The sequence below is a fragment of the Panthera uncia genome (assembly GCF_023721935.1).
Source record: "Panthera uncia isolate 11264 chromosome A1 unlocalized genomic scaffold, Puncia_PCG_1.0 HiC_scaffold_16, whole genome shotgun sequence".
NCBI classification, from domain to species: domain Eukaryota; kingdom Metazoa; phylum Chordata; class Mammalia; order Carnivora; family Felidae; genus Panthera; species Panthera uncia.
This window is the reverse complement of record NW_026057576.1, coordinates 17313148-17322565: the sequence shown is the minus strand read 5'-3', so window position 1 is coordinate 17322565 and position 9418 is coordinate 17313148. Positions and strand designations below refer to the sequence as shown.

The 9418-nt window shown below is 45.2% G+C and overlaps 1 long non-coding RNA gene across 1 annotated transcript; it reads right to left on the bottom strand.

The window, feature by feature from the left end:
- Positions 1-3581: 3581 nt before the first annotated feature.
- Positions 3582-8969, bottom strand: LOC125934116 (uncharacterized). The gene is made up of 4 exons (XR_007461225.1): positions 7374-8969; positions 6656-6806; positions 5543-5681; positions 3582-5064 (listed from the first exon to the last, which is right to left on the bottom strand). It is a non-coding gene; the product is annotated as an uncharacterized LOC125934116 (long non-coding RNA).
- Positions 8970-9418: the final 449 nt, after the last annotated feature.

The window sequence follows — 9418 nt, the reverse complement described above, 5'->3', positions numbered from 1 at the left end:
TCGAACCCACCAACCGTGAGATCATGACCTGAGCTGAGATCAAGAGTTAGAGGCTTGACCGACTGTGCCACCCAGGTGCCCCTGATGACCGCCATTTTAAGAATGGACAAACCGAGCTTGAGTTGGCTTTAACGGCTTGTACGAAGTCACCCAACTCGTGGTGGGAAGAAAAGATGGCTATTAACTAAACCGGTAGAATCTGTCTTCAGAGAGTTTTTTCCCCTGCTAGAAATTTTTTCCCCTACTAGAAGATGTGTCATCCAAATGTTCTCATATGCCTCGTTTTACTGGAGAACCTGCCAGCTGTAAATCATAATTAGTAGTCACAAAATAAAGTTTCTTTGTTCATAAAGCCTGCATGCACGTAGTCTTAGGCCTAGAAAAATGATAATAAATACTGCATATTTTACAACAAATATTGCCTGTTAATGATATTACCATAACATTTTAATAATTGTCATGAACCGCATTTGTAGAATGCATTCATTTACTTTCTAATCTTAGTAAGCACGATACAGTAAAAGCACTCAAAAAATTGACTTAACTTTCTACAGTGTCTCAAGTAATTTTTCTGGATGCAGAATTGCTGGAACACATCCTAGAAAATATTAAGCTCTGATTGTTTTCTTGTGCTTTATCTCTCTCTCCTGTAAATGTAGTTAAAACAAAAGGAATTTTCCATGATCTTTGCCCCATATTTTTTTTAGCAGAATAATAACATATCAACCATTGGGCTCACTTTCCTTCCCATACCTTCTTCCTTTTTTTTTTTTTTAATAATTTTTTTTTTAAGTTTATTTATTTATTTTGAGAGAGACAGAGACAGCGTGAGTAGGGGAGGGGCTGAGAGAGGAAGAGAGAGGAAGAGAGAGGAAGAGAGAGAGAGAGAGAGAGAGAGTCCTAAGCAGGTTCTGCCAGTGCAGAGCCTGACACAGGGCTAGAACTCACGAAACTGTGAGATCATGACCTGAGCCGAAACCTAGAGTCAGATGCTTAACTGACTGAGCGGCCCAGGTGCCCCATTGCCTTACCTTTTTCTTGACAGAAATTGTTTTGACCTTCTCCATTTATTTTTTTTTAATGTTTATTTACTTTTGAGAGAGAGAGAGAGGAGAGAGTGTGCATGTAGGGGAGGGACAGAGACAGAGAGAGAGAGAGAGAGGGAGAGAGAGAATCCTAAGCAGCACAGAGCCATACGTGGGGCTCCAACACACAAACCTGAGAGATCATGACCTGAGCCCAAATCAAGAGTCAGATGCTTAACCTACTGAGCCACCCGGGCACCCCTGATCCATCCCATTTCTAAGTATATCCCAATTCGGCCATCTGAGGCCCCACCACGTCATTGGCCAAACTTTCTCTGTCCATTGGTTTTGGAGCCTCTTCAGGCCACAGATTCCAAGGCTTCATTCCTCTGCTCCCAGCTTGTCTCCTGGCTGCCAGGCTGCTGCTTCTGCTGTGAGCACAAATGTGGTCACCAGTCCACCAGTCATGGCAGCACGTTCCCCACCCCCTTCTCCTTCCCTGTCGTACTCGATGCCAAGCTGGAGACAGGCCGCTTACTCACAACAGAAGCGAGACTGTAACTTCTGACAAGATTATACTAGGAATTCGGAGCTAAAGGAAGAAGAGTGCCGCACAGAGACTCTTATTAATGCAAATAATAATATGTAGATTATAACACAGACATTCACTATATGAGTCATACCAATCCGCAGGGTCATTCTTCCGACCACCTCCCTGTTTAGCGCCAGCTCACTCCCACGCAGCATAGGTAACATCCCTTCCCCTCGCCCCAGCATTTTAATCCAGAGGGTTGGCCAAAATTAATGTAAAGAAAGGAGGGAGCTGTTTCTTGACCCAATCTAAAGTCGGCTTCCTTCTTTCTTTCTTTCTTTCTTTCTTTAAAAAATTTTTTTTAACATTTATTCGTTTTTGAGAGTAAGAGAGACAGAGCATGAGTGGGGGAGGGACAGAGAGCGAAGGAGACACAGAATCTGAAGCAGGCTCCAGACTCTGAGCTGTCAGCACAGAACACGACGTGGGGCTCGAACTCACAGACCGCGAGATCATGACCTGAGCTGAAGTTGGACACTTAACTGACTGAGCCACCCAGGCACCCTTCCTCATTTCTTTCTTAGGACCATCTTCTCCAGGATGATTGACTATATAAATATTCCTTCCTTTTTAGGAAATATCCTGCCCTTTCCACGGGTGTGGTCAGACCTAAAGCCTCAAGAAAGGGCTGCTATAGCTCCAAACCAAGAGATTTACCAAAGCCTGTGCTATTCACTTTTATTTTATTTTATTATTTTTTAATATGAAATTTATTGTCAAATTGGTTTCCATACAACACCCAGTGCTCATCCCAACAGGTGCCCTCCTCAATGCCCATCACCCACTTTCCCCTCCCTCCCACCCCCATCAACCTTCAGTTTGTTCTCAGTTTTTAAGAGTCTCTTATGCTTTGGCTCTCTCCCTCTCTAACCTCTTTTTTTTTTATTTTCCTTCCCCTTCCTCATGGTCTTCTGTTAAGTTTCTCAGGATCCACATAAGAGTGAACACATACAGTATCTGTCTTCCTCTGTATGACTTATTTCACTTAGCATAACAATCTCCAGTTCCATCCATGTTGCTACAAAGGGCCATATTTCATTCTTTCTCATTGCCACGTAGTACTCCATTGTGTATATAAACCACAATTTCTTTATCCATTCGTCAGTTGATGGGCATTTAGGCTCTTTCCATAATTTTAAATAACATGATCTGTGAGAGAACAATCAAGGCCACAGTGAACGTCACCAAATTCTTCCTGATTCCTTTTCAAGCTCTCTGCCACCAAGAAGGAATGTTTAGCTCACCTCTCTGTCACGGTTCTGTTTCCCCTGCAAACAAACACTCAGTGAAGGAGCCACAAGATGGTGAGCTCCAGTGGTAAAACAAAGCATGGTCAACACAACCCATTAGTTAATCTGTACCATTAATCCAAACTTAGAAACTTTTCCATCTTTGCAAGAGACAAAGATGTGCTGAAAGATGCAACATGTCCCTGCCGACCAATACGGATCTGCTTACCCCCTTTCAGACATTTCCCCAAGGTTATTTTTGCCTCACTGAGCAGGCTACTCCGCTGTCCTTTCCTGGAACAAAAGGACAGTGAGCCTCAAGGGTAAGTTTAAGATTCCACTCTCAGAAGGCTTGAAAAATGCTTAAAGCCCCCATAAAGAGTTCAAAAACATTTAAGGCTTACACACGATCAGGTTCAGCCTGCGGCATAAGCAAACTTCTCGTCTGTCTTTAGATCTTCATCCGAAAACCACAAGTAACGTCTTACGTGCACCTAAGAAGCCATGTGGCTCAGTCCTGCCCTAGATCACCCACTGGTAGGTGTCCCTTGCTCCCTGGCCTTGGGCCACCATGCTGCAAGGATCCCACCAACAGACCGGACCCAACAGCCCATGGATGAGGGGAATTAAGGGTATTCTTCTGGTCCTGCTGACCATTCCGTCCTTCTATTCAACTTTTGCCCCAGCAGTAGGTGGGGCTCAGTGGAGCACCCACTCTGACACCTAATTTCCGCCAATATTCCTACAATAGAAAGGGAACAGTATCCACTGCCTCTCGTTTTCTTTACTGCAACCAGAACTAATAATTTAACCCACCCCAGACATTTGTTGGAAGAAATAAATGGCATGATTTACCGGAAAATACTTTTTTTTTTTTTTACAAAATGCTATACAAATGTTAATTGTGATTATTATCTTCTATGATAAAAAAAAATTGTGGGTTTATTTCAGTTCACTCTTTTAAGTACCAAACTGCTGTGTCTATTACAGCCTTATGAAATTCTACTCGTGGTCATGATTTCTTGGGCTGTTCCTTGTATTTTCTCCAGGTTCTCTCCCCTGAGTTTTGTAGGCACTTAAGATGGGAACCCTACTGACCTACCATCAGGGCTGTTGGCGAGAGCTGCTTTATTTTTCCAATTACAGAAGTTTATGATACCTGAAGATCATCTTTAAAATGTCTTGATTCCATAATGATCTTGTTGTTTTTGAAACATTCCCCGAGACTCTACCATATCCAGGACTCACATCTACGGTTGCTTTGAAATTGTAGAGTTGATCAAAATATTTGGGGGCACCACTGAGAAGTAAGTATAATTTTAAAAATCCATGTGGTGTCTGAGTTAGTGTCCTGGCCCCTGATCTGATACCTAAACCAAGTTTTGCCTGTGGGAACTCATTCTACACAATTGTTTCATTGTTACTGAACACAATGTCTACGATGATCCTGAAAATTCAAACACTCTTCCCAGAGTTATCTCTTTCGACCCCCGCCTTATTTTTCTGACCGAAATGTCTAAGGTTTCTTCTTCGCTCTTTTGTGAAGCATGAGAATCCCGAAAGGTCGATCTCTGAGGCTCTCTCTTCCATCCATTTTCACGTTCAGGGAATCTTTGTAAAAGGCTGTCAGGTCCTCCAAGGGGTGTGTGAGACGCAGGGTCATCTTAGAGTTTTATGGCATTGAAGAGATCCAACAGACACATGTCAGAAGACACCACAGGGGCTCCCTTGGTCTGCCTAGGCACACTGTAGAGTAGCTTGAGCTGGACTCTGAGGGTGGTTCTAGTGAGGATAAGCTCCGTTCTGCTGCACTAGCAGATAAAACTCAAGATGCGAGGATGACAGTCCATGGCTCAGTTGTGTGATGGCCACGCCTATCGGCTGGGCTCTCCTCCAAGCACTAATTTGGGATCCACGTTTGTCCATCTTGTGATGCCACCAGATCACCATGTGGCTCCCCGGGGGTGCTGTGGCAGGGGAAAAGAAGGCAGCACCCTGGCTATTCAGTGTCTCATCGTGGAAGAAACAGAAGTCATTTATGCTCACCTATTGTGGGCCAGGACTAGCCAGGTGGCCTCGCCAGTCTCTAGTCGGCTGGAAATTGGAGGGAAGCCCCTGGAGTGTAGAGGGTATCACTGCAGTCACGTTGCTGGCTAATTCCTTTGATGCCGGTCAAATCTGACTCCCGTGACTGGCACGCAATCTTGCTTCCACTTCCCTGAGAAAAATCAAGTTATTATGATACTTTCTTCCTTTCTCAACCCTAGTTTTCTTTTCCTTTAAAAATTTTTTTTCGGGGGTGCCTGGGTGGCTCAGTCGGTTAGGCGGCCGACTTCGGCTCGGGTCATGATCTCGCGGTCCGTGGGTTCGAGCCCTGCGTCGGGCTCTGTGCTGGCAGCTCAGGGCCTGGAGCCTGCCCCCGATTCCGTGTCTCTCTCTCTCTCTCTGCCCCTCCCCTGCTTGCTCTCTGTCTCTTTCTCAAATAATAAACATTTAAAAAAATTAAAAAACAAAACTTTTTCAATGCTGATTTATTTTTGAGAGACGAAGAGAGACAGAGAGGCCAGGCTCTGAGCTTTCAGCACAGAGACCTACATAGGGCTCGGACCCACAAACTATGAGATCGTGACCTGAGCCGAAGTCTGACGCTTAACCAGCTGAGCCACCCAGGTGTCCCCCGTAGTTTTCTTTTTTACCTCAACAGAGACGTCCTGAGGAAGTGTCTTTCCTCATTTCTGGAGTAGGTGCTCCATAAATAGTTACAGAAGAGTACCGAGAATGTCCATATATTTAAGCAGTAAAAACTCTGATATCTTAGAATCATGTTATAGTATTCTAGAGAAAAAATAAGGGGACAGAAGGGATAGTTGAAACAAGGTTGGTGGGTCTTCATGACAGATGAAGCTGCTTACTGGGCAAATAGGGTTTATTACACTGTCGTGTCTACTTTTGTGTGTATGCTTGAAATTTTTCATGAAAAACAGTAGAAAAAAAGAATCCGATGTCTCACTTCAAACAAAACTTGAATAAAATGGTTGCTTTCAGAGATAGACACCCCATTTCAAACAGCTGAGTAGAAGAGTTCATTCTAATAGGTTAATTTTAGGATACTGAAAGAATAGAATCCAAGAATATTTTTTGGCTCTCAGCCCATGGCTCTTTAAAAACTGGGAATTATACACATTTTCATTCACGGAAAGTTTCTCAGGGTTATTTGTAAGTGAGCACGGACTTGGTGGGGCTCTTGGGCTCTGTGACATGGCTCCCCCCCAACTTGAAACGCCCTATTTCCACCGTGCTATTTCTAGACCGTGATTCGCTGACATAATTTCTCTAAATCTATGCGGAATATTAATATTTCTATTCTGTTTAATAGCTTTAGTCACGAGTGTAACCTTTCATTGTCCCACCTCCCCTTGTTTTTCAACACCTTCTTTGTATATGAAATCATTTTTTAAAAATAAACCTTTTGGGGCGCCTGGGTGGCACAGTCGGTTAAGCGTCCGACTTCAGCCAGGTCACGATCTCGCGGTCCGTGAGTTCGAGCCCCGCGTCAGGCTCTGGGCTGATGGCTCGGAGCCTGGAGCCTGTTTCTGATTCTGTGTCTCCCTCTCTCTCTGCCCCTCACCCGTTCATTCTCTGTCTCTCTCTGTCCCAAAAATAATAAAAAAAAAAAAAAAAAAAAAAACGTTAAAAAAAAATAAACCTTTTATTTTAGAATAATTTTAGGTTTACGGAAAAGTCGTGAAGATGGTGCAGAACGTTTCCATGTACCCAGCACCCAGTCTCCCCCGTTGTTAAAATCTTACCTCATCGTGCGACACTTGTCACAACTGCGACACTTGTCACAACTAACGAACCACAATGGATACATTATCAGCAACTAACGTCCATACTTTACTCAGAGTTCCTTAGTTCGACACGATATCTTTCTTCTATTCCATGACACCACCTGCAATACTGTGATACATAGTCATCGTATATGAAGTAATTTTTAAAAGAACATTTGTGTTTCTCCAATGCATGGGATCGACTCAATATTTTTCCCTGAATATTCATCTGGCCTGGGAAATGTATGGTTCCCTTTGAAAATACTTTATTGATTCAAAATCTGTCTTCTCTCTGAGCATCCCATTGTGAATAACGTTTTGAAATTTCAAGACAGGGGAAACCGCCCCCCCCCCAACCCTCTGCCCCAAATCCTCTATCAATTTGAGTTGGTCTGTGCTTCAGGCTTTGAGTTCATCAGGACTTTTCTAAGCCCCACACAATGGAGACAACCCAGAGTGAGATAAAGTCCCATCCATTAATTTGTCTGCCTCCCCTCCTCAGTGTAAATTAGTTCTGAATCCCCTGAGCAGTTTTTGCTAAAGGAGAGGAGAGAGATTATAGCTCCCAAAACTTAGTGCATGGAGGCCTGGTGTCCAAAAGCAGGAAATTATGTTCCAGGTTCAAAGCAAGTGGCACAGAAGATGCCCCAGAAAGGGAAGGGGAAGGAAGAAAAGCCCCACACTGGAGGTGTCTCACCTTTGACCTTGGATATCCAATCACACCCATCCCCGCGCTGGCCACAACTGACTTCTTGCTAGAGAAGCAGTGACCATGTCTTTGCTGCTAGAAGAGGGCAATCGCAGGAAGGCAAAAGCTTCAAAGTCATTACATTAAAATTCTCCTTCTTTAAATGATTGTGCCCAGGATGAAGCTCCAAGGCCAGTTTTGGACAGCCTGGGCCCGGCTTTCACTCACTTTCCCTGAAAGGAAAGCCACGTGTGCAGGAAGGGACGCTTGCCAACCTCCCATTGTTCAGAGGGGCCTGCTTGGCTCAGTGTCAGGACAAATATCCCCGCCAAGGTCTCTGACGCCCAGTGGACAAGCACACTTTCTCACTGGGATGTCACCACATCACCTCCATTCTGTCCACCTGGGCTGCTGCTCCCACCAACCACTTTGGCCCTCGTGATGATGCTGGGAAATCACCAGTCGTGCTACCAGAACACCCGACTGGAGGGCGTGCAGCCAAACTGCACTCCAGCCTGGTCAACTATGAAAACCGCAGCTGAGGGGATCAGAGGGTGGCTGAAACGAGCAGCACCGGGCCTTCAGTGTTCCAAAAGGAGCTGAGCAGCGGACAGTGACCCAGGAGTCATTGGCCACTTTGCCCCCGGGAACAGTTGCTGATGCTGGGTGCGGGAAAAGAAGCTGAGCTTTCCCCAGGCAGAGGCCCCCACAAAAAAAGAGAGAAACCAACAGAGATGGCATCGGTCATTTTGGCCGGAAATTTAAAATTAGACCTGATGAACTAGGATCCTGGTGAGAGAAGTGTTCAGAGAGCCGAGCCTAGCACGTGGGTCGTCGTTGCCTGTGAGATATTTCCCTAATGCTGGGAGTTTGAGAAGCTAAATGGGAAGTTTCTGAGAAGCATATTTGAGTAATTGGTAATCTTGCTCTATTGAAGAGACAAGGATCAGAGTGCGGGATCAACCGGAAGGAGGTGTCCCCATGAGATCAGGCTCTTGCTGTTGGCGTTGAAGGTAGAATTGGCAGAAAAAATGCAGAAGGCCCCGTTTAATCTGAATCTCAGATACACAATAAACATTTTTATAAGTATGATCCAGATACTCGGTAGGACATACTTAAAGTACAAAATTATTTGTTGCTTATCTGAAATTCAAATGCAACCATTTGTTTTTGTAATTTGTACGTTTTAGATCCGTAACTGTTAAATCTGGCAACCCCACTTGGTAGACTCATGGGGGGCCGAACGGTGGCCTCCGAAGCTGTCCACACACTAGTCCCTGAACTTGGGCGCATGTTACCTCATAAGGCAAAAGGGACTTGGTATGTGTGAATAATGACGAATTGTGAGACAGGGCGGTTATCCTGGACTATCCGGGAATCACAAGGGTCCTTGCAACAGATGAGCTGCGATGTCAAAAGCAGAAAGAGGAAACGTTACCTCGGAAGTAGAGAAATAGACTGGAGGCTGGCACACTGCTGGGCTTGAGAAGGACGAGGATACCATGAGCCAAGGCATGCGGGTGGCCTCCAGAAAGGAGAAAAGGCAAGGAGACAGATCCCCCTAGAACTTCTTGAAAGGAGGGCAACCCTGTCCACGCACTGATCTTAGCCCAGCGCAAACTACGTCAGTCTTGCCACATACAGAGCTGTAAGGTAGTAAACTGTGTTGTCACAAGCCACTAGGTGTGTGGTAATTTGTTACCGCAGCAACAGAAAACAACAGGGTAGCAATAGGGTTAGCCTTGAGGAGGAAAGTTCCTCAGAGGTCAACGGAGTCTTAGCAAAGCTCCAACTCGGCTTCTAATGATCTCGTGAATACTTGGATTAAGATCACCACCTGCGGGGCGCCTGGGTGGCTCAGTCGGTTGGGCGGCCGACTTCGGCTCAGGTCACGATCTCGAGGTCCGTGAGTTCGAGCCCCGCGTCGGGCTCTGGGCTGATGGCTCAGAGCCTGGAGCCTGCTTCCGATTCTGTGTCTCCCTCTCTCTCTGCCCCTCCCCCATTCATGCTCTGTCTCTCTCTGTCTCAAAAATAAATAAAACGTTAAAAAAAAA